Source organism: Pleurodeles waltl, chromosome 4_2, assembly GCF_031143425.1.
Source record: "Pleurodeles waltl isolate 20211129_DDA chromosome 4_2, aPleWal1.hap1.20221129, whole genome shotgun sequence".
Lineage (NCBI taxonomy): Eukaryota > Metazoa > Chordata > Amphibia > Caudata > Salamandridae > Pleurodeles > Pleurodeles waltl.
In genome coordinates, this window is record NC_090443.1 from 789,625,956 (window position 1) to 789,652,958 (window position 27,003).

A 27,003-nucleotide genomic window follows, 5' to 3' on the forward strand; every position below is an offset into this window, starting at 1 on the left:
CACCCCCTTGGGTAATCTGGGGCAAACTCCCCCACCCATGGACACCTCAGCTTCTTTATCGCTGCTTCCATCTCTTTTTTCTTTGTATGCCCACTTTTTCTTTTCTAGGGCCAGCTTCTCTGCTTCCAAAGCTATGTAGGCTAGCTGGGCTTCCAGCTCTCTTTCCCTGATGGATGGGTTCTCTCCTCCTGAAAGGACCCTCTTCCTACCACTAGCTTTGGGTCTGCCCCTAGTGACTGTATCCATTGAGGACCGTTCCTCCTCTCCCTCACTTGGGGTCTGATGCCTTCCCTCCCCTGAGTGGTTAGAGTTAGCATCTTCCTCTTTTTCTTCCTCCTCTGGAGCTTCCTCTGTCTCTACCTCTTGGGCCTCAGCCCATGCTGTCAGGGATTTAATCAGGATTTGCTTCCTGAGATCAGGGGTTGCAGGCAACCCCCTCTCAATACACAACCCCCTAAGCTGGACTACTGTCAGTGTGGGTAGGCTAGCCAGATCAAGCTCCATGGTTCCCTAGTTTTGTGTCAACAAAAACTTTTTGCAAAAATTGGTAACAAGAATTTAGAAAAATTACAAAAATTCAATAATTGAAATTAATCCAAATTAATTAAAAAAAAAATTAAAATTAAAAATTAAAAACAATTTTTGCACTAGGTCAATTTAAAGGATTTTTAATTTGTTTTATCTAAAACTGTAACGTGATATTGAACACAAGTACAGGATCCCGTCGCTGCTTCCGATTATGTTGGAAAATGGGTTATTGGTAGGGCAGGTAGATACCTACACCTAGCAACAAGCCACAAACCTCCACAAAAGTACAGTTAGGTCTCAGTAAATTAATCCCAGCTCTACCCTTGGTAGCTTGGCATCGAGCGTCAAGGCTTAACTTAGGAGACAAAGTGTAAAGCATTCAAATATCACAAAACAGTAATTAAATAAAACACAGGAAACAGTTTAAAAATCCAAAACCAATTTATAAAAATAGCTTATATTTTTATCTTTAAAATGACACAAAAACGATTAAAATCGGTTCAGGGGAACCGGAGATATGAATTTTTAAAGTATTATTATTTTCTAGCACTTAGAAACAAAAAGCGCCAATCGGGTCATCTGGTTGCACCAGGACCGGGGCAAAGTCAAACTTTCAGGCCGACCGCGATGGAGCCCTGCTCGGCTACAAGTCGCGGGAGGCCTCGGTTAAAAAGTTACCTTCTGACTTAGTCTCTTTTTTGATGTTTTTCTTCCCCGGGACGAACCTGCCAGTTGGATCCGACCTCCTGGAGCCCTTGTCCGGATACGCGAAGTCGGTTTCCTCGGTGGTGATTTTTACCTTCGGACTTAGTCGTTTTTTCGAGATGAAAATCCTTCGACCGGGGTAAACCTGGATCTTGATCCGACGTCCGTGGAGCCCTTCTCGGATACGATGGCTGGAAGGTCCCGGTCAACTTTTTACGTTCGGACTTAGTCTCTTTTTTGGATGTTTTTCTTTACCGGGACGAACCACGAAGTCAGGCCGGGTCGCGGTTGAGGCAAGCCGGCTAGAATTTCCGCGTCGGGTCGGTCACTTTATGGAGCTTTTTTTCAAAAATTCTCCAATCTTTTCCAAACTTCTGGGGCTTCACCCAGATGTTCTTTTAAGGTTCTTTTGGGGTCCACAGCTCACCCCAAGGGTCCAGAAGTTCTGTGATGGTCCTTGGGAAGTGCGGACTTCAACTCCCAGAATGCACCTGGCGCAAACTCCTTTTTGGCCACTGGACAGTGGTCAGCTGGTCACTTTTTCAGGAGTTGGTGCAGGGGACTCTGGTTAGCAATTTTTCACCTGTAGCAAACAGGGAGTCCCTCCTTGAACCAGTGGAAGCCAGGCAAAGTCCTTCTTGTGGTGAAGCCCAAGTGTGCAGCTGGTGCAGTCTTTCTGAGTGCAGGGTCCAGGTGCAGGCCAGGGGTCCAGCAGGGCAGTCCTTCTTCTTCTTTAGTTCCTTTCTTGTTGAATTCTGAGGGGATCTGAGGCGTGGGTGCAGGTCTGCCAGTTTTATCCTTGCTCCTGGGTGAAAAGCAGGGGGGCCCTGGTCCTCCAATCAGGGACAGGGTCGTCCCCCTGTGATGACCACTTCCTGGGAAGTGTGGCAAAAATCCATCCCAGAAGGCAACAGTCTCTAAAAATCCAAAATGGATGAATCTGATTTTTAGAGGAGAGATCTGGCTGAGCCCACCCACTGGTGTGGCTAAAAATCATAAACACACCCCTCTCCTGCCCTCTCCTAATCTAATCAAGGGGGCACCTAGCTGTCTGGGGTTGCAGGATGTGGGGGTGTTGCTGGGTGCTCCAGATGTCCTTCTCTGCCTTTGAAGACCAGTTTGGCAGCCCTCCCCCTTCCTGCTTCCCCATCTGCTGAGGGGAGATTCTCTCCCCCAAGCACATTCCTTTGTGTGAAGTCAGGCCACTTCACACCTCATTAAAGTAGCCTGGCAGAAGCTGCTGCAGGCTGGCCAATCAGAGCACAGCAGCAAAAACAATGCAGAGCTGAAATTGGCAACTTTTTAGATAAAGTCTAAACTTTTTACCTGCACTAGTTATATTAAATCCAACAACTGGAAGCTGTGGGATTTATTATAACAATCAATTTGATACCAAATTCTTGGTATGTAACATTTAAGGAGACTTTAAAATTTTAAATAAAGTCTGCCCATTCTAGCCTATGAAGGCCATTTACTTCAATGAGGGAAAAACGAATTTGGCTGTTTTTACCTCACCAGGGCTTATAAATCTATTTTTATAAAGTCCCTGCTTATAGTTACATGGCACCCAGCCCTAGGGGCACATAGGGCACACCTTAGGGGTGACTTATATGTAAAAATAAGGTAGTTTAAGACTTTGGAAGTACCTTTAATTCCAAAGTCGAATTTGCATATAACTTTAATTTAAAAGCAGCCAGCAAGGCAGGCTTGCTTTTAAAATGACACTGGGCACCTCAGCAATGCACCTAGGTGTGCACCACCTATGCTGTGGTCCCTAAACCTACATGCCCTACCATATACTAGGGACTTATAGATAGGTTAACTTAGCCAATTATAATTAGCCTAATTTGCATATCTATTTTACACAGAGCACAGGCCCTGGGACTGGTTAGCAGTACCCAGGGCACCATCAGAGTCAGGAAAACACCAGCATAAAGTGGAAAATGGGGGCAAAAAGTTAGGGGGCCTCTGCAATCAGCCCCAGTTTCTCACATGGTGTTTATTTGCCAAAGTGAGGGGCAGAGTAAGTCAGGATGTGCCTTCCAAACAACAATCTAGCAAGGGCAGATGTGGTTTGAAATGTCTGTGGCACCATACCCATAGCTCACATTACACAAAACTGACACATACAACATTCATGTGATGCTCATGCTGTCATTCAAATACACATGCCCTCACATTGATGACATCCATGAGGTAAGAGATATCTGGGGATGACTCTTATGTCACCTCAGTTATGTTATCCAAAACAAAGTGGATCAGGGTACATTCAATACACACACACCACAATGAAGCAAAGCTTAACACCTGGCACTAAACACCAATGCATGCACAGTGGTTCCCCCATTGAATCACACCGACTCCACCTACAGGGATTAGAGCTCACATTCTGCCACACATGGTCACACTCTAGCCTGTGAGGAGGGAGTATATGTTGAAGTACAGAGACAACTGTGCAAATGAGGCATTTACCTCCTCCTCTAGTACACCATAGAGCTGTCCATACAGGAGTAGGACCTCACACACCAGCTTCTCCATCTCTTCTAGTGAGAAGGCTGGGGCCCTATCACCTGCTGTATGTGGCATGCTTGCTCCTAGAGGTGGTAAATAGCAGCTCAGGTAGTGGAGGTCTTGCTTACAGCAGCCTATGACCGCCAGTGGCATCAACGTTAGCCTATGGCTGTGTCCACCACAGTTTCAGCTGCCTACTGCCATGACAACTTCTGCCGGCGGTTGCAGGCGGTTCCCAATGTCCTGTGGAGTAGGTCAAGCAACCACCATTTTAGAGGCCTGAAATGTGTTGTATGGCTCCAACAAATGCGTCACACCTCTGAAATTGTTGGGTTTTACATCATTAACTGCTTGTCTTTTCCTGTCATGTAGCTCCTACTACACAGACACCATTGTTGTACATTGCTAGGCAGACATGGCGATTTGCATTGGGGCACAGCCCTCCCACACCCCGACAAAGATAATTTTAATGCTTGGGATATCAAGTCACAGTCTGAGAGGCATGTTTTGTTACACAATTGTTGATGACTATTCACATGATGTGTACACATGTATGTCAAAGCAAGGGAGTGACGTGACTGCTGTGTGATTATCAGTTGTGATGGGTACTATGTATCATGGCCAAACCTCAATACATGACTTGTCATATTTAACATTGAAATACACCCTGTATTTTTCAAGGGACACATCTAATAATGGCAATACTCATGTCTTGTCATACCTAGGTACCCAGGGAGTGGAGGGAGCAAACAACTTCCTGAGTATCGTCCACTTCCAGATCTTCAGACCATGGAAGAATGCCACATCATCCAGATCTACCATCTGAATTGGCTAACAATTGTGGACCTATGTCATCAGTTGGAGCCAGAACTGATGCCTGTCATTCATCATCCAAATAGCATTAAACCCATTGCACAAGTTATGGCAGTTTTGCACTTCCTGGCCACAGAAACCTTCCAAAATCAGTAGTCCAATCTGCTGAAATGTCCCAGCCTATGTTCAGTCTGATTTAGAAGGATATACTCTCAGCAGTGTTGAAACACATGGACAGCTACATCCACTTTCCTCAACATGAGGATTTGACCCATGTGAATGCTGACTTCCATGGTTTGGCACACATGGTAGGAGCCATTGATGCTAAACATGTTGCCTTGGTCCCACAGCATGCCAATGAACAAGTGAACTGCAACAGAAAGAGCTACCATTCCATCAATGTCCAAATTGTTTGCTTGGGGGATCTCTAAATTTCACAAGCCTGTGCCTGTTTCCCGGGTTCAGTTATTGATGCCTTCATTATGGGGAACAGTGCAATCCCTCAAATGATGTCACAACTGTACCCAGAGAGGGCCTGGCTGGTTGGTAGGTCAAATCTCTCCTGTTTGTGTGTGTGCAATGTCTGCTGCAACAAATCCAATGAGAAGTACTCAAAGTTGCACATATGTTCCATTCCATAAGATGGGACTCTGTATAAAACGTCCATGGTTGTTGATGCTGATGAGGACTCAACTACGCCAGGGGAAGTCTACTTTAACAATGTAAACGTCCCGTGGAGTGGGCTATTGGACTCCTGAAGGCCAGATTCAGATATCTGAACAAGGCCGGTTGAGCCCTCCTCTACTCCCCCAAAAAAGTATGTAAGATCATTGTGGTCTGCTGCATGCTCCCCAACATTGCACTTCGGAGGAATATTCCATGCATCCCAGATGAGGGGGAGCCAGCAGTGCCCCGGTGAGAATCCTGAAATTCCAAGTGAGGATGACAGTGATAAAGAGGAAAGTGAAGACTTGTGGGCAAATCTCATCAATCACTTACTTTACCTGAGTGTAAGTAAGTATTGTTATGTTGTCACTGTGACTGTATGTGGAACTATAATTATCAGGATGTGTGGACTAGGGTGTTTTTGCTACAGACTGTGGATGTAATGCTTTACCGTATACATCAAATCTTTGCTTACTAAGTCAGCCTTGAACATTTCACTACCTTGAATATCTGCAGGGTTTGTGTTCACTGATGTTTGGTGTGAGATTATGGTCATATATATAACTTCCTAAGCTAAACTCCTTGTATTATTCATTATTCAGTTGCCTTCACCATGCCATCCTCATGTGGGCATTTCAGAGTTTTGACATTGGCTGCTATCTGATGCTGTTCTGACATAGGAAGAGGACATGGATTGATCCAGGTAATGTTGGTCACAGATTTAGGGTATACAAGTCCTGTGCCAAGGCAGCTTGGATAGTGTGTGGAAGGAAATCTGAAGTGCAGGATACACTGGTTTGATATGGTGTGTTGGTCCAGTTGCCACATGTGTGCAATCATATTACCTTGAGAAATGTTCTAATCAAGTGCAATCCATGCATTCGTCCTTCACATTGTGTTGACAATGATCTTTTATGACCTGTTTGTATCTGTAGATGCGTTTCCTCCTTGCCGGCCAGAGTGCCTGTGCCACAACACTGACATAGGTTATATCATACCCACAGATATTTATCATTGTAATGGGATGAACCCATAATTAGGGACTGTTGTACTGCCCTCTCTGTCTGTGCCATGGCTTATGTAATGTTGGCAGACCAGGTTTTGGTGTGTGATAAGGCTCAAGCTGGTGTCAACATCCACTAATCTGTTAGCCTATTCTCCGGGACAAGGTCTGGCAAAACCCTTTCTTTTTTGGTCTTGGGGATGGTACTTTGGTATACCCAGCATGATCCAATATGGTTCATTCTTGACTATGACAGTCCAGACATTTTGACATCCTATGTACTGTAAAATGCAATGTAATTCTTGGTGTGACCAGACAATGTACCATTGTGTTGTTATGACCTTACCTGTGACATATCCCTCCTTCCATTACCATCTTGTGTCTTCCTCGTATGCATCACAAGGGCTTACATCTCGACATTTCAACATGTGGAACAGAACCAAGCAGGCAATGTTCTTCTGCTTGGCGAGTTTATTTGCATAGGTGCAGGACATAAAAAACTGATGCTACAGAAGATTAAAGTGAGGGGATCAGTCATGGTGGATGTAATCATATTAGTAGATGCTACAACATTTGGACTCTAAAGTCCAGTGTTCTATTACCATGGAAGAGGGAACGTGGTTAGAGAACAGTCAGCAAAGTGGATAATTAACATACAAAGGAATGAAATCAGGAAGAGGTCACTTGTTGGTAGTGGTTGGTGTCCTGCCATCTGCATCCCCTGGAGTCTTGAGTGGATGTCCCAGCTTGCAGGGGGTTCAGCAGCTACAGAGCAGGGGTGTCTGAGATGGGTCCTTCCCCTCACAAGGGACTCAATTCTAGTGGCTGTGACTGATTTGGAAGGGCCTGGTGTTGCTTGGCCAAAGGAGAGGATGTGGTGTTGCTCACGGTCCCTGATAAGGGAACTGCTAATCTACCTGAACACCCTTGAAGGGGAGGCCAGGATGGTGTTGGTGGCCTCCCACCTTTCCAGTGACTCACAATGGAAGTTCCTCTGCTGCTGCTTGATTTCCCTGAGTTTGGTAAGTACCTGGCCCATCATGCCTTGGAATTGTTGATATGTTCCCAAGACTTGGTTGATGGTGTCCTGGCCAGGACCCTCCCCAGTGGTCTCATGCTGCTGGCTCACAACATCCCTCCCACGCACCCTGTCCCCACTTGTCTGCACCCTTGGCACAGTGTGCCCCTACCTCTCGTTCCAGGACCATCATTGTCTAAGGTGTGTTGCTGTGACTCAGGATCCTTGACTGGGGGGCACAAAATGGTAGTCACTGTCCTTAGGACACAATTTGGCAGGCAAATGGCTGCCTGAAATGTAGATGCAGCCAGGCTGGGAGGAGTTGATGTGGTCATGGTGAGCTTCACTGGTGTTGTCTGACCAGGTTGCCCTGATGGACCAGGACCATCCTCAACGTCCAGACATCCAGGAGTGTTGTCGTCACTGAGAGCTTCATCTATGGGGGTAGTGGTAGTCTCTTCAGTGATTTTGGTGTTCCCAGTGGCAGCTCGACCTTTTGAAATGAGAGATACAATGTTACAGTTGTTTTTTGACATCTGCCTCACATTGTTGAGCATGACATTCAGCCAAGGCCACGTACACATTGGATTGGCAGCTTTTACTTATGTAACTGGTACACATGTTATCAATTGTATAGACCTGACATTTCTAAGATATGGCAATTCCATTTCAGTCAACCAGCTGCAGAATGTATGAGTTCATTATCACTTGGGAGGTTGGTCATAGACCTATATCTTGCCAGCAGTGCAGGCAAAACAGTGTTTGGACAGGATGTGGCTTTGATCCTTTAAAGTCCTAGTTGACTGGTATGCAGGCAGACCCCAGACATTGTTGTTTATGTGATTGTAGTCATAATGTGGTCAGTGCATTGTGAATGTGTCTTTTGACAATGTCATTCAGGTGATGCATCTTGAGGCCTTTGGTTCATGTTTGTTTCGGTGCACACAGGTTGAGCTGTCCTTCCTGTCTACAATAATTCCATCTTTGCTTAGCTGCTCAAAATGGATCTAGGTATTTAGCCACATCACAGAGTGTACCATGATCTGGCTCTTGGTCCCTCCCAGGTGAGTAAAGTTCATTTGTGAGTTCATGGACAGATGAGTTGTGGCATATGTACAGTGTCCTGGTGATTGGAGTCACAGGGATTGGCCTTCCTGGAATTTATAGAAATGTTACTCCAAGTATTATACAGTATGCATAAGTTATCCTCCTAGGTATGTGTACTTCCATGGCGACTTCACAAACATGTATATTGGGACAGATGCACACTGGGTTTGTGTTTGGATTTTGTGAGACTGAGCCTTCTGGCCTTATCAGTCCTGTCAGTGCTTGTTCTACCCACACACTATACAGATAGCCTCTCAGGTGAGTACCCTTCAATGGTGAGTGCAGGGAAAAGGAAAGGATCATTTGAGCAGAGGACAATGTGTTGGCTAAATGGAGTGACAGTAGCAGTGCCTCTCTGCCTTATCAGTCCTGAAAGTGCTTGTACTACCTACACACTATAGAGATATCAACCCCTCAGGTGAGTACTCTTCAATGGAGAGTTCAGGGACAAGGGTAATTTGAGCAGGGGACACTGTGGTGGCTTGAGAGTGACAGTAGCAGTGCCTCATGGCATTAGCATTACTGTTATTGCTTGTACTACCCACATACTATACAAATGTCATCCTCTCCAATGGGTACACATCACCAGGGACTTGCCAAACAAGGTAAATTTAAGTATGATACACTGTTCTGGTTTTTGGAATTGTAGAACAGCACCTCCTGGGAATTGTAGTGCTTTTAATCCCTGTACTACATACAATGTATGCAGCTATTGTTCCCCCAGGTGATTCTAGTTCACATGTGGGATGCCAGACCAGGGTCAATGGACAAGTGGAGACTGGGCTGGTGGGTGGGGTGACAGTGAAGGTGGTCAAAGGTGAGCGGTAATCATGCTTGACAATACATTTTGGTGATATTTTAGTGTTGTGACTTACCCGAGTCCACCCCGCCAGGTATTCCTGTGAAGCCCTCAGGCTGCAGGATGGTCAGGGCCTTCTCCTCCCAGGATGTGAGTTGTAAGGGAGGAGGTGTGGGGGACCTGTGCCACTCTCCTAGACATGCAGCTGGTACCTGGATAACGTGGAACGGACCTTCCCCCTAAGGTCATTCCAACTCTTCCTGATGTTGTCCCTTGTGAGCCGGGTGGGTGTCATTTTGAAGTTGTTTTATTCAGACAAATATTGGCTATTTTTTTCTAAACTGGTGTGGAGTGCTTTGTGGTGTCTTCATTGTATTACTGTGTGTGTACAAATACTTTATGCATTGCCTCTGAAATAAGCCTGACTGCTTGTGCCAAGCTACCAAGAGGATGAGCAGGTGTTATCTTAGCTGTGTGGCTTCCTTCCCCAAACTAGGGTGTGGGTCCCACCTTGGACAGAAGCAAAACCACTGCCAACTGGAGACCGCATTTCTAACAATTGCACATGAATATTCATGTCTTTTGTCCATCTGTGAAATCCCTGAGACAACGTCAAGACATGCAAACTCAGACTTATACAACTTACTGTCTTTGTGTGGAGAAAGAATCTAAAGAAACAGGTCCATGGATTGCAGTATTGCAATGAGGGGTGTGAGAAATGTAAGTAATTTGCTTTCACATATTTATGTGAAATAATGCAAATCCATCATTTAGTGGTAACATGCCAAAAATTTCACATAACAAGCATAAGGCAAAACCCCCTTCATTACGTAAATTACGCTGGAGTAATTTAAATTTCACCCAAGCCTAATTATAATAGAGTTGGTTAGACTGCCACCCTACACAGTAACGCATTGTAGTGTGAATCTCCCAACAGAGTAGACAGTTATAAAGTAACTTCTCATTTTATCAGAAAAAGAAGCAGTGAAAATCTTCATCCAAAATGAAGACATGTTCCTCCATAACGCGGGTCATAGTGGACAGGGATAATTCACTATTACTGATGTCCTTTGTCATATTGTACAGTGTACACTTTGGTTGCATTAAAAACTCAAACATTAGAAATAAAAATAAATGTGGTTGTGAAAAACTACACCAATATTTGTAGCTGATGGTGTGGCACTTTTTTTTACCCATCAGCATCTTCGAAAAGATGTTGGGCAGTATCTTTTATTTTGCTTACATAGGATGCACTGTATGCAAGGAACACCTTACACTGTTTCAGACACTAAAAAGTAAAATAAGGTAATGTCCACAAAACAAGAAATGTAAAAATTGACAAGACTGTTTCAAAACAATGATGTTGGAAGATCAAGGAGCCAAAACATGTACAACTACACCTAGTGAGGTAAAAATATTCTTAATTATCCAACAGGATATTAACATTAGAGCTCCATAATATTTTTCCACTCTAGGTGCCCAGAAGCCTGTAGTGGTAAAACATTGTCTATGAAAGATTATGAAGATTAATTGTTGTTCTTTTTAGGAACAGAAGAATCTGGACATAGTAGGGGCTAAGGCAGGGTCTAACCAGGTCTGCACTGGAATGAAGAACCTTAAACTAGGATAACCTGATTATACACGTAGTTCTTTACTAAACTCTAAATATGCCCCTATGCAGTCCCCAACTCACTCAATGTAAATTTTGGAAATGTAAATTTTAACACTACATATTACCCTTCCAGTAACACTAATACAAGATGTAACCTTAATGTGAATCTTAATCCTAAACACTAACACTATACTCAGAACTTTCATCCTAAATACAACTAACAACCATTACAAATCTTAAATCTAATTATAGCCTTTTGAAATATAACTCATACTTATACTGTTGAAATACATACATTTTTATATTGCAGTATCAAAAATAAAAAATTTCATTATTTCAGACCAAAAATATATTTTATAAAATTAAAATAAAATATACTCTGACACGTTTTCATATTTACATATTCCTATCCCTCCAATGAAATTTACCTTTCAATGTAGTCTCTTCTTAGAAGCACCAATCTCTTAACTGGAAGTTAGCAACAAACTGAAGCGTCAATGTTCTCAATGTCAGACCAGAGGTGGTCCTGGTGAAGCCGGAATGAGAAGAGAAATATGTTCTGGTCTTAGGGAGGCACTGCTGTGTGCCAAAACACTACCATGTTCTTCATTGGCTGTATTTGAGCTGCTTGAAAATACTGTGAGTCACTAATACTGAAGAGATCTCTCTTATGAATTCCTAGTGCCCATGTGAAAGCTCCTTAAGAAGGTCCTGGTTTATTTTCAAAATATAAATATATTTTGTTCATAGAGATCAAGTTGCATAGCAACTGATGTTTTTTGTACAGCAACACTTTTGCAACCCAACTTTCATTTTGCTCTAATGGCTGATGTACAAATCATTAAAATGCAAAATCACCACATGCAAAAAGTCTCAAAAAGTCCTGCTTCATTAATATGATGAAGAAGGATTCATTATATGACTCATCCTGAATGACTCCAAATGTAGGGATGGAGGTCTTTGAGGGACAAAAACCTTCCATTTTCACTACTACAACATTCTCAGAATGACTATTTTTTCTTCCAGCACTTGTCCCTTAAAGAGACAGGGACTGGAATAAAAATATTAAATAAAATTAACATTTTGTGAATTGCATTATGGGAGCAGGTAGTCGTCCAAAGGACCACTGTATACGCAATTATCCATAGCCTCAGCTGTGACTTACAAGGTAGAAGCTGTCTTCCATGATCACCTGCCTCTTTGCAAATCAATGTTGCTTGGACAGGTCTGTTTTGAGGTTGCTATATTCCATTGAGAAACAGATGAAGAATGGGAAGTTTCATCACTTTTTGCTTCACAGCAAGCAGAACAGGCATTTGCAATGCAATGGGTCGCACATTTGCTCGAGTTAGAGCTATTAGCGTTTTAAACTCCTAACTGGACTTTTCTTGCCACATAAACTGAAAAGTAAAACAGTTTCACATAAGCGAGCCGACAGCCTCAATGAGTGCAAAGCAGACACACAAAAGGAAACGGAAGTTCACTCGCAGTCAATCGGATCGGCAAAAGTACAATAATCCATGTAACCGGCAAGAGTGCATTTATCCATGTAACAGACTTGATGTCCTGAATAGCGCCCAATCACTGCCCAGCGAGATTGCGCTGCTTACGAAGTGAAAAGAAAAAGTAGTCCAGAAAAGATCAAGCCTCGTATGCTTTCAGTAGTTGGCTGGTGCACTCAAAGAGGGCTAAACACCGGAAAACGCATGAAGTGTGCATGCCTTTCACTAATGAAATCAAGCAAATTTTATAAGGCAAGCTCAGGAACTAACCAAACTGATGAGCATGATTAAAAGCCCACAGAGAGATTACAGCAGGGACAGGGCACTTTGAGTGTTAAACCCTAAAAGTTTACTTTGTGAATCCAAAGGCATTTCAGACTCACAAAAAACTTTGCTTCCATTATAACTTGTTTTGTCATTGCAAAGAATGTGGTTTTCTGAGTTGTATGATTTCCGACCACAAAAGCATCTTCCTATCTCAGAGCCCCAGGGTTTGGTCATAATTATTTTTCCTAAGAGGAAAGGAATAGTTGATTGATTGTACCCATTAGAAGATACTCATGCTTGGTCTGGTTATCTCTGCTACCGAAAGTAAAGACAGTCCACCACATAACAGCATCTGGGGAAGGCATACAGGGAATATTAATTTTTCTTTGCCATAAGAGTAGTGTCATTTTTGAGCCTTCGACCTTGTAATGAAATATACTATTGTGGCTCTGTTCAGTTCAACATGTCTGTTGAATATCAAGTCATTTTTTTTTTTTCATTTTTATCACCTAATTGTCAGGTAATAAAGGACTTATTATTCTTTTTTTGCTATTTTAGTTGAAAAAGATCATGATGCTGTTATATTGAGCCTCAGGATCCAATAAAACATTTATATGCAAATATAGAATATAAACAAACATTGGAGAGGACAATGAAAAAGGAATATTTTATATCATAAATGTAGAATGAGAGGTCAAATAAGATCCACAATTGTAAATGCTCACCTGCATCATTTACATCTCCCTCAATTCTGAGTGAAATCTTCTCAATAAAGGAATGCTTTGCTATGTGGTTTTGGTGTCAAGTGATATGTGCTTTTGGTTTTTGCAGTAGTATTTGCATTGGCCATGGCTAAAAGGCCAAAGGGCATCCACTTTAAAAAAGAAAAATGGCCGGGTCCCACCATGGGGCTCCAGGGGCTCGCTCCGTGGCCCCCCAACATTTTGCCTACATGTTGGTGCCCAGGCTGTGCACCGGGGTATCCATTTTTCAACAAAAAAAAGTCCCAACATTTGGCTATTTTGTATGTGCCCCAGGTGGACACCCACTCTTAAAAAGCAAAAAAAAAGAATGATAAATGAGTGGCAAGAGTGCTCAATTGTTGTCACTGCTCTGCGTAACGAGCACCTCATAATGTCCCAGGGCTATTTTCTATTACATTTTTGTTTCTGGTGGTGCTCCTGGAAGAAGACTCCATGATAAAGCTATTAGCTCTGCTTCTTCTACTTGTGATCTGACCCTTTGACAAAGTCAGTTGGTTTGCGTTACTTGAAATGACATCCTTTTTATTGTTACATCACATAGTAAGCAGTGCTCATGGCAATAGACATCTTACTTTACATTAAAAAATAGAAATTCCCTTAAGAAAGCAATGGTTAACGTGACATTATAGTTTGGAATTTTAATATCATCTATTTTTAAATTTAAAAAACCTTAGAAATTGAATAAAAAGCCAAAGGTTAAATGGATATTATTACAGTTAATTGACAATGTCAATCAAATCATTTTATTTAAATGAATAAAACACAGAAATTCACCAGTTATAGTTATCACACATGCTATAATTCATGACCTAAAGTAACTACAACTCATGCCCTTGTATGCACTGATAAATACATATTACATCATTTCTGGCATGTTCTATGACATCATTGATAACAGTATCACAACATCTGAAATTCTATAAATAATGACAACACTGTGAATAGCGGGTGCGCAACTTAGAGTTATTTTAGGGCACGAGTTATACTTACTTCACAAAACTACTATAACTGGTGAATTTCAGTGGTTTTGTTTGTTTGAAATATATATGTATGCATACATATATACATATGAGTGCATGTGTGTGTGTGTACTGAGTACTGAGTTGCAAAGCATGAGTGATAGTCTTACGTTTTCAATGTTTGTGGAAAAAAGGAACAATAGATATGTCTGCTGATGCAGTCAATGAACAGGAGGAGAGAGCAAGGAGAGCTTTTGATGGCAATATGACTAATGCAGAGCCCAATACTGGGAGCGATAACAAGAATGGAGTGCAAAGTGAGGACTTAAGCCCTCATTATGACATTGAAGGTAAGTGACGCTTACCGCCATGCTGATAGGCGCCAACATACCACGACTGCGGCGATATACCACTACGCATATTATGACCCACAACTAGAAATCCGCCACTATACAGACACACACATAAGTCCGCCAGCCCAGAGGTCAGTGATAAACTGGCGGTACCAAAACCCTCACTGTTACGCCAACAGAAATACTCCCACAGCATTATGACCCACGAATCACCGCGGCGGTCATTTAACTGCGATAAACCATTGGTGGTACAGACCGCTGCACTCAAAATACACACACACATACAAAACAACACCACATTGGACAACTCAAACTACACACACCTGACACACATACATACACACACCACACCCACACCACTATAAAACAGACACACACACTACCCACGACCCTTTATGAAAAAAAAATTGACGATTGAGAGAGAGACACGCAAGGAGCACCCACTGAGTCAAAGCCACAGAACACCATCACCCATACCCCATCCACGCACCTCACAGCACACACCCCAACATATCACTCCACACACCCTCACACACACCACACACACTACACCCATGGCACCACAAAGACACCTCAGGTTCTCAGAGGAGGCGCTAAGGGTCATGGTGGAGGAAATCATCCGGGTAGAGCCACAGTTATTCGGTTCACAGGTGCAGCAGATGTCCATTGCTAGGAAGATGGAGCTATGGCGGAGGGTCGTGGACAGGGTCAATGTTGTGGGACAATACCCAAGAACAAGGGATGACATCAGGAAGAGGTGGAACATCCTACATGGGAAGGTGGGTTCTGTGGTAGAAACATACCAGGTAGCTGTACAGAGGACGGGAGGTGGACCCACACCTCCTCCCCCACAACTAACAACATGGGAGGAACAAGTCTTGGTGATCATGCATCCTGAGGGACTGGCAGGAGCATCAGGAGGACTGGACTCTGGTTAGTCAAATCTTTACTACTTTCTCCCCCCTCTACCCGCATGCCATCACAAACTCCTACCCCTACCCTCACCGCCATCACTCCACCACCTCACATATACCCCACCATCACAACCCACCCATCCCAATACCAATCCCTGCATGTAACACCAATGCACAGACCCCCATCACCACAGCATGCACACTAGTGACAATCACTTAGCCAACCAAATCACAACTCACACAAGCCAAAGCTATCTTGGTAATAACAACCATAAAGGGGAACATACCCATGCACAAGATGTCACACGCAGTAACAATAACACTGTATTTACATCCCCACAAGACCCCCACACAATGTCACCGGAGAGGAGGTGCCAGCAACATCCAGCTCCCTCCAGAAGAGGCCCACAGTGATGACAGCAGCTCTGCACGCCTAGATCAGGATAACCAACCTGGCCCATCAGGGACCTCTGGAGAGTCGGTGACCCAGCCACAGTCCCAAACCACCACAGAGCCTTCCCCTCAGAAAACACCACCACAGCACCCACCCAGTGGGCCCATCCCTCTGTCCCCAGGACACGTCAATCAGCAGTGTGTCCACCACTACAGGAACCCCAGGCAACCCCACAAACACAGGATGATCAAGGACCTGTGGTCAGTGGCAGTAGGCACACGGTTCAGGGGACAGAGGCACAGGACAACAGGGAAGCAGGGAGGACTGCTGTGCGACAGGGGAAGGACAGGCCAAGGGAACCGATTCTCCACTAGGCACTCACCAATATCCTGGGAGCATACCACCATTCCCAGGAGACTATGGGCCAGATACTGGCCAAGCTGCAGGAGACACAGTGGCTGCAGGAGGGAGAGTACCTGGGGATCAGGGAGGTCCTGAGAGACATCCACACCACCCTGGTCACCATTGCAGGCGTGCTGGGTGACATGGCCAAGACCATTAGGGAGGCAGTGGCACACCAACGGGCCCCTGACACTAGCCACACTGATGAACAGGCATCCAACTCCGCTGACGCTAGTGGACAGGTGTCCCCGCCACTGGAACAACAGGCCACCAGCACCCCTCCCCCTGCAGAAGGAGAACCACCATGCAAAATGTCCCTGCGATCTAGGCAGAAGCCATAGATCATTGCCAAGAACCCCGTCCGGAAATAAGGCTCCCCTTAATGTCACCCTTGTGTCCCACTTTGTTACCCTGTCCACCTTGAACTGACATTGCTCCACTGCCTATGCCCCCTTGGACAATGCACCTGTGATCCATATAGACTGAACTCTATCCTGGACTTTCATCCATCATCAACCCAGCCGATTGCACATCCCCATTTACTTTTCAGCACTGAAATAAACACCCTTGGAACTATTTCAAGTATGGAGTCTGTCAATTGTTTGAAATATGTATTAGTTTAACAAGCTGTAAACATTGCAATTCAAATGTACTGTAATATTTACAGAGGTATGACCTGTAGTGGACAGCAGTAAACACACCAGGAGCCAAAGTGGGGCACAGATATCTGAAAATAGAGATACCAAAGTGTACAGTAAGTGGCCATTGGAAATCAGGCTGCCATGTTCAATGTCCAACGCAAAACTGCAATGGAAGGTGAAGTTACGGAGTCTTACCTGTGTGTCACTGGAAGAACTGTTGAATTAGTGTAGTTCTGTTGTCCACATCCTCTTCCTCTGCCTCCTCTTCGACACTGTCCACAGGCTCCACCGCTGCCACATGACCATCCCCAGGCTCGGCTCATCCTCCTGCAGGAAAGGTACCTGGCATCTCAAGGCCAAGTTGTGCAACATGCAACGATGATCTGGCACACCTTCTTGGGTGAGCAGTACAGGAATCCACCTGTCAGATGGAGGCACTGGAATCTGGCCTACAGGAGGCCAAAGTTGCTCTCAATGATCCTCCTTATTCGCCCATGTGCCTCATTGTAACGTTCTTCTGCCCTTGTCCTGGCATTCCTCACTGGGGTCAGTAGCCATGAGAGGTTGGGGTAACCAGAGTCACCTGTAAATATCGAGCGATACCTGTTTGCCACACACTCACCCTTGGGGCCAACCCCACACCCATATACCTACATCAACTGGATGGGGACCATGGGCTCACCAATTAGATACACCCGGTGCCTCTGGAGTTGAGACATCACATATGGGATGCTGCTATTCGTCAAGATAAACGCATCATGCACAGAGCCAGGATACTTTGCATTGAAATGGGAAATGTACTAGTCTGCCAAACACACCTTCTGCACATTCAGAGAGTGAAAGCTTTTTCTATTTCTGAACACCTGTTCATTTCTCCGGGGGCAACAAATGCAATATGTGTACCATCAATGGCACCAATGATGATGGGGATATGTCCCAGTGCATAGAAGTCAGCCTTCACAGTGGCCAAATCCTCCAGCTGGGGGAAAACGATGTAGCTGTGCATGTGTTCCATCAGAGCAGACAAAACTCTGGTCAGTACGTTTGAGAACATAGGGTGTGACATCCCTGATGCCATGGCCACTGTTGCTTGGAAGGAACCACTTGCCAGGAAATGAAACACTGACATGACTTCCGTTAGAGGGGGATACCTGTGGGCTGGTAGATAGCTGAAATCAGGTCTGGCTCCAATTGGGCACACAGTTCTTGGATTGTGGCCCTATCAAGTCTGTAGGTTAGGATAATGTGCCTGCCCTCCATTGTCGCCAGGTCCACCAGGGGTCTGTACACAGGTGGATGTCTCCTTCTCCTATTTATCCTCAGTGGTTGAACGCTAGGGTGAAAAACGGTGATCAGAAGGTCATATTCAAACATATTCTCAGATTAATATGCAATTTATGCTTTCCAGAAACAGCATGTGAACTCGTAAGTCAGTTGATGTGTCAATGTTTGCTGTGATGCAGTTAGGTGCCAGGGCCTGTGCCCCCTGAAATGGGGGGCTGCCTGACCTGTGAGGAGGGACAAGTGAAAATGAGGTAATTCCGCTGGCATTGTGCGCCATTGCGGTCTGCGGTCGATGACTGCCGTGCAACACTGCATTGGTTATCATTGGGGCCTATGGGTTCCAATGGCGATGTACGCCGGTGGTGACGGGAGACACTGCCGTGGACGTGACCGCCATTTTCTATCTGTTCACTCACTTGCTACCAGACCTTCAACAGGAGAGGACCTACACTGCAAGTGCTGCTGTGACCTGTGTCTTGAAGCGACAATGGCTCAAGTTTCTGGGGAAAGCGCCCCTGCTTTCACTTCAGAGGAGTTGGAGAGACTAGTGGATGGTGTCCTACCCCAGTACCCTTTACTCTATGGTCCTCCAGACAAACAGGTGAGTACACTGTGAGCATGATGTGTGGGGCATGAATGTATTGAGTGCTGTGTGTGTAAGACTCGTGTGGGGGGGGTTGAGGGGTCCTGGCAAGAGTGCTGCATGTAAGGTGGTCAATGTATGTGCGTAAAGGGATGGGGGAATGTGGTAGGCTATGAGTATAACAGTCCGCACGGTATGACTAATACCTTTTCTGCTGTAGTTTTTTCTGCAGAAAAAGGGTATTTGGCGTGCCTTTGCCAAGGAAGTGCAGACCCTGGGGGTCTTTGACAGGCAGAGCACCCACTGCCGCAAACGGTGGGAGGACCTGTGCCGCTGGGCAAGGAAGATGGCGGAAGGAGATGACGAGGAAGGGGTACCCGTCGTACCCTGACACCCCTGATGTTCCTTATACTGGCGGTGGCCTATCTGGTGCTGGATGGGTGCTTGAAGGCATCACGGCAGCCACAAGGGGGTGAGTACAGATTCAGAATCATGACTTTGCGCGTGTTAAGGTATTCCCTGGGTGGGGGATGTGGGCTGTGGGTGCCCCTAGGCCAGTGCGAACATGGCAGGGTAGGTTTAATGATGGGCAAGCTCCAATGCACTCCAAACCCAATAATGTTAGTGGGCATCTACTACTGGACAGGGTCCTGTTGGTTTCAGGTGTGCAGCTAATGGTGTTAGGCATTGTACCCCATAGCCCGGTGACTAGCATTATAACTGGTAGTGCATGGCCTAGTGCATAGGGCTGTTCCCTGTGAGTTTTTTACGCCAACGGTAGTGTTGTTGCTGGCATTGACCAAGTGTATCCTCTGTCTCTTCCCCCCTTTTTGTTTTGTCACCCTGTCCTTGTGTGCATTACCATCATCTGGTGGAGGATCAGAGGCACCAGTGACGGAGGGAACAGCACACCACATGGGCCTGGAGGCCGAATCCACCGATGGTGAGGGCACCAGTGGGACAGAGGCTGAGGGGAGCACCACGACGGAGACAGGAGGGGACAGTGCCCACAGCAACACCTGGCTGTAATGAACGCCTCTGTGCCCACCCCAACTACAGGTACAGCCGCCACCCCTCTATGAGCACTGTCCTCCCAGCAGCCCGTCAGTGAGTTTCCCGTGCCCGCTCACCCAGGAGGGGGGGCTTCTCCTTTGCCCCAGGCACCTCAGGCCCTGCCCCAGTCAGCCCTGCTGCCCTCAGTGAGGAGTCTATTGACCTCCTGAGATCCCTATCTGTTGGCAGTCACCCATACTGAATGCCATCCAGGGTCTGGCAGGGCATTTGCAACAAACAAATTCATGCCTGGAGAGCATTCACTCTGGCGTGGCGGCCCCACAAAGAGCATTCCAGGCTCCGGCCAACTCACTGATGGCAGCCATTGTCCCTGTCTCCAGCCTCCCCCCTCCAACTTCCTCTACCCAGTACCAATCCCCTCAACCTCAGCCTATCCCAAGCACACCTTCAGACCAGCATTCACCCAAACCAACACACAGAAGTGGCTCAGGCAAACACAAGAAGCACACTTCATCTCACAGGCACTCACACAAGCACCATTGAGATGCAGACACACCAACATCCAGTGCCACCACTGTGTCCCCATCGTCATCGTCATCCACCTCCCTCCCAGTAGCGTCTCCACTCACACCTGCATGCACTACATCCTCATCCACTACCTCCATCACCAGCACGCATATCACTACACGCCCCTCACTGGCAGTCAACACTCCCACATCCATGCACACGTCCCCTGTGTCCTCTCCCACTGTGTCTGTGACCCCTCCTCCCAAAGTACACAAACGCAAGCACACAGACACCCAACAGACATCCACATCACAACAGCATCCAGCCCATGCACCTGCACCTAAACACAGCAGACTGACACCTCCTACAACCACTCCCTCTTCTTCCACTCCCAAACCTTCACCCTCTTCCTACCCCAGTGTCCCTAAGAAGCTTTTCCTCGTCACCCTTGACCTATTCCCTACCCCTCCCCGGTCCTTCACTTTGGGCCAGGGTGGCTAGAACCCAGCCCAGCACCTCAGCGACCCAGTCCACGGCCTCTGTGGTTTCTGCAGCTACTGCAGGTGTGAGAGGTTCCAAGGAGGCACCCGTCAGCCCAGCCAGTGTGCCAGCACCACCTGCCAAGGCCAAGAAGGGTCTGCACCCTAGCAAGGCCAAGAAGGGGACACCAGCCAGCAAGGGGAAGGAGGCACTACCAGCCAGCAAGGGCAGGAAAGGAACACCAGCTGGCAGAAGCAAGGAGGCACCACCATCTGCCAAGGGCAGGAAGGGGCACACAACACCAGCCATGGAACTGCAGCCATCCAAGGATGCAGGGGAAGGTCTGGAGCCCCCCAACCACTGCCAGCACCGCTACCTGCACCTCAGCCACCACCACCACCACCACCTGCACCACGGCCAGCACTGCCACCTGCACCGCATCCAGCACTGCCACCTGCCCCGCCACCAGCAGCACCATTACCAGCAGCAGCAGCCCCAGTGGGCAGCTGTCTGAGGCTGCAGGGAAGGGCTGGAGCCTCCCCCCACCACTGCCAGCACTGTCACCTGCACCATGGCCAGCACCGCCACCTGCCCCACTGCCAGCAGCAGCAGCCCCAGTGGGCAGCAGTCCGAGGCTGCAGGGGAAGGGCTGGAGCCTCCCCCTACCACTGACAGCACCACCACCTGCACTGCAACTGACATCCACTGAATAGCCATCACCGCCGGGGTGCTGTGTGTAGTCGTGACTACATGGGCTGCAGTGCGTCCTGGTCCCTGCAACACCTGTAGGTGTGACACCCAGGTGAGAGACTGTGACCTTGCACCATCCAGGATGAAGCACACTGGGCACAAAGCCCCCTCCAGAACCAGTGGAAGAAGCCATTCACTCACACCCTCCTTGGCAGGATGAAGCACACTGGGTACAAAGCCCCCACCAGAACCAGTGGAAGAAGCCATCCACTCACACTCTCCTTGGCAGGATGAAGCACACTGGGCACAAAGCCCCCTCCAAAACTAGTGAAAGAAGGCATCCACACACACCCTCCTTGGCAGGATGAAGCACACTGGGCACAAAGCCCCCTCCGGAACCAGGGGAAGAAGGCATCCACACACACCCTCCTTGGCAGGATGAAGCACACTGGGCACAAAGCCCCCTCCAGAACCAGGGGAAGAAGGCATCCACTCACACCCTCCTTGGCAGGATGAAGCACACTGGGCACAAAGCCCCCTCCGGAACCAGTGGAAGAAGGCATCCACTCACACCCTCCTTGGCAGGATGACGCACACTGGGCACAAAACCCCCTCCAGAACTAGTGGAAGAAGGCATCCACTCACACCCTCCTTGGCAGGACAAACCACACTGGGCACAAAGCTCCCTCCAGAACCAGTGGAGAAGCCATCCACTCCAGAGAATTTGCACTCCCCATGACCAAGCAGTGGGCAAATCACCCACAAGCAAGATTCACGTATAAAAAGATAATCCTACAATCAAAGAAAGCTTGGGAAGATGCTATTTGGCAGGACTTGCTAGATGCTACTAAAACAAACAACAATACGCTTTTTTGGGAACTGCTGACTAAGCACGAGAGAGGGGGTAGGTTTATACAAAGGAACCATATTCAACCTGGTACCTGGGTGGATCATTTCTCTCTCTTGTACGAAGGAACTGCCTCCACTGGGACTGTCGATTGTGAGAAAGTGGGATTATACCCCCCATTTTCACCCAATGCTAACCTTGCCACTTCTCCGTCCAGTGGGAATCTATTTAACTCTGGAAGCTATATTTGCTTTTCTCTAGAAGAAACTGCAGACGCCATTAAATCTCTAAAGACAGGTAAAGCCCCAGGCCCTGATAAAATTCCAGGTGACCTTTATAAATCAGAGTTACCCATCTGGACCTGGTACATTAATATGCTGTCAAACAAAATCGCAAAAGGAGGACAGATCCCTGAGACGTGGAAGGGTGCAGAAATTATTCCAATATATAAAAAGGGCAACGTAAATCTTCCAATTAACTACAGACCGGTCAGTTTAATTGACAACCTACAAAAAATTTTTGCAAAACAATTGTTAGTTAGACTGACGAGTTGGGTGACGGAGCAGCAGATCCTATCACCACTTCAGGCAGGGTTCCGCTCTAGAGTTAGCACGGTTGACCAGGCATTTAGGTTGACCGTGCTACACTGGAAATATGTAGTCTTGGCAAAGCAAACACTATATGTCACTTTTGTAGACCTGCGCTCTGCCTTTGACCTGGTACCTAGAGACAAGCTTTGGGGAGTGCTACACAAAAGAGGGGCACCATCTGATATCATTCATTTATTAACACGTATGCATGAAGGCACATACGCTCAAGTAAGATGGGGTAACCAAGGCGAACTGACTAACAAGTTTCCCATTAAAAGAGGTGTTCGTCAGGGATGTGTCCTAGCGCCACTTTTGTTTTCTTTATTCATTAACGAGGTGGTCCAAGAACTCATGACATGCCAGAATGATGCTCCCAGCTTAGGCAATCAGAAAATCCCAATTCTTCTTTTTGCGGATGACTCTCTATTGATCTCAAAGACCCCTATGGGGCTGCAAATTCTTGTGGATAGATTTAAATCATTCTGCTGGAATTTTGGTTTAGAGCTGAACTCGAAGAAAACAAAATTGATGGTGCTTCGCTCTGGCTCTCGTAAGAAGTGTACGATCAGGTTAGATGGAGCTATTTTGGACCAGGTTAGCTCTATCGACTACTTGGGTGTGAGGCTTACAGACTCACTCCTCTGGGACGAACAAGTCGGTAAGAGTGGCGGGCTTTTGCAACATCGGGCAGCATCCATATTACGCCTTTACAGGAATACGATCGCTAAAGTTGTGTCTCCAGCAGTAAAGATCTATGTGGCCAAGGCACAGGGTGCTGCTGTTTATGGTGCAGAGATTTGGGGCATGACAGATAGCAGTAGGATAACTAAAATTGAGAATAGCTTTGCACGGGCTCTATGTGCTTGTCCCACTAGCACCCCATTAACCCCCCTTTTTTTAGATCTAGGGCTTAAACGTATAGCCGATTTGATTATCTTACGGCCCCTACTATATTGGGTGAGGCTTTGGGTAGTTCCTGAACTGGCTATATATAAGTCTTCCCTATTAGAATTGTTAAAAACCTCTAACTCCATGTCCATACCATGGATCAAACACGTATCTAGTTGGTTTTGCATGCTAGGACTGAGGAACTTCTGGGAGAATCCCCAGCAACTTGTGAAGCCCCATGTAAAAGTATTGAAGAGAGCTTACTGGTCCCACATATGTAATAATTACATTTCTCAGAAATCGAATGGTCATTTAACTAACTCGTTTATTAATTTTAAATGGTACCCTGAGTTTGAACCATACTTAGATACAATACCTGATTTGTTAGGCAAAAGTTTGTATGCCAGATTTCGATTTGGAACATTACCCCTGAAGGCCTTAACGAGCAGATGGGGACCTAAGTCAAGCTCTGATACCTGTCCTGTATGTGGCATTCCTTCCGAAACAGTAGAACATTTTATGTTTTTTTGTCCCGCCTATTCAATCCCAAGGTTTAAATGGATACATAAAATCTGTAGGGAATTGAATTTAAGGAAATGTTTTCTAGCTTTGCGGATCTTAAAAAGCCACAATTCAAATGTGACAATTTACGCAGTAAGTAAGTTTTTAGCAACAGCATGGCGCATACGCACTTTTTATTTACAATGAGTTGAAATAGTTTTAAGACGGGCAAACATGGATCATTCTTTTTTTTTAAATTTTTCTATGACATTATGGTTTATATTATTATATTATATTGTATTGTATTGTATTGCTTTGATGGTCTGTTGGCCGAATAAAGCTTATGTGAAACACACACCCACTTGAGAGACTGTGGCCTTGCACTCCCCAGGACCAAGCAGTGGGCAAACCACTCACTTGAGAGACTGTGTCTTTGCACTCCCCAGGACCAGGCAGTGGGCAAACCACCCACTTGAGAAACTGTGGTCTTGCACTCCCCAGGACCAAGCACTGGGCATGGAGCCCCCTCCAGGCCAGTGGCGTTGTACCATCTTCCGGCTGAGGTGCCCCTCCATTCCCCATCCCCCTGAGGTGCCTGTGTTTTTTCGACCTGATGCCCCTGCAGTGTTCTCTCTGTATTGAGGCAGGAGTCAATTGTGGCCTTGGCCTATGTGTTATGGCCCCGTGGGCCACGGACATTTTGGAGTGGGCATTGTCCCTCCTTTTGTATAAATTGTACATACTGTTTATTGATTTTAGTACGTATTTATCTAAAAGTGTACTATCACACTCATTTCAATCAATTCCTTTTGTCCTTGTGTTATTCCTGAGGGTTACGGGGTATCTGTGTGATGTTGTTGAATCGGTTTGTGTGTATGGTATAGTGGGTAAGGGTGGGGGTGTGGCGTGTTGCATGTGTGTGTCACTCTCTTTTTCCTCCCCCGTCCCTTGTGTGCCAAGTGCAGTACTCACCATGGTCGTCTTCGCCAGCATTCGTGTTCCTACTGTATGAGAAGGGAGATCAGCATTGGAAAAATGTGCAGTTCGGGCTCCATGGCGTTGTGGTTCTTCCTTGAGTGTTGAGTCGTTTCCCTTCAGAGTACTGTTTCAGCCGTGATTTTGATGGTGTTGGTTCCGCACCGGAAAAGCTGGCAGATAGGCCTGTTGTAATGCTGTGGGCGGAACATTGTCTTCAGCCTGGCTGTTGGCGGTTACCGCCACGGTGTTTGTGGCTACCGCCGTGGCGGTCAGAGTGTTAAAGTGGCTGTCTGTGTTGGTGGTTTCCGCTGTGGTCATAATTCAATTTCTTTTCCGCCGGCCTGTTGGCGGTATTACCGCCACTTTATCACTGACCGCCAGGGTTGTAATGAGGGCCCTAGAGTCTATTGGATATCTAGTCTACCCCCTCAGCAGAGATCGTTGAGTCCCGGGTGCAGCAGGCAGGGTTTGGCACCTTTTTCTTCTTCTTGCAGTAGGACTTCTGTTCTCAGGCCTTGGGTCTTCTTTGTCACTGGTCTTCCTGTGTCCATCAAATCTTATCTGTAAGTCTAGGGATGCCCACTAAATGCTGCATTTAGTGGGTGTTACGGGGAGTACAGGGTAATGGCCAAAGGGCCACCTACCATAGGGTGGCTACACCCAATATGTGACTACTTTCTGTAGGAAGGGGTCACATCCCTGATCACAATAGGCTATGTTTGTGCCACCCAAGATGGCAAAGAATTAAATGGAATGGTCACCTTGCCTGCCACACCAGAGAGGTCGTGCAAGCTGCGGGTGGCCATTCCTCCCACCCTAATTACGTTTTCCCACTCATAGTGTGGAGGGAAACCATTGTGTGGCTGTCTGTTGCTAGCAGCAAAATCAAAGGTCAGATTTCAAAAGCAGAGAAGCTGTCTGATGGGCCAGATTGCCTGCCTGGGGGAGTTGGTGTAACAGCTCCACCTAGAAAAGACTTTGGTCCTCATTACAACAATGGCACCAAAATACTGTCGCCGTGGCTACCAGCCATCCGCCGGATAATGACCACTGCCGGATTTCCGCCAGAAGGATGCCGGAAGTCTGGCTGTGGCCATGCCGGCAGATGGTGGTAAGGTGGCGCTGCTGCCACCAGCAGCGCCACGCCATTAGACCGCCACCGACCATATCATGACACATGATACAGCCTGGCGGTGTTCTGCTGGTGGACGCTGCTGCTGGCAGCAGCGCCCTGTCCCGTCTCTTGCTGGAGGACCCCTTGACAACAGGTAAGTCAGGTGCTCCGACAGGGGAGGGTGGGTGGGGGGTTTTGTGTGTGTGGGGGGTGTGTGTATGCGTGTATGCCGGTAAGTGTTGCGTGTTGTATGTGTGTGCATGTATAGATGTGTGAGTGCGTGTATGTTGTGTTGTGTGAATGCATGTGTGCTTGTATGTATGTAAGTGTGTGTGGATGTGTGTGTGAATGGATGTATGCATGCGTGGTTGAATGTGGGAATGGGTGTGTGTATGCGTGTGTGCGTGTGTGAATGAAGGTGCGTGTATGAAGGGGGTCTGGAAAAGAAGAGGGAATGGGGGAAACCTGTGGAGGGGGAGGGGGATGTTGAAGACCCCTATCAATGATCACTGATAGTGCCTACCGCCATGATTTTCAGGGTAGTAAGGTTGCCACGAAAACCATGGAGG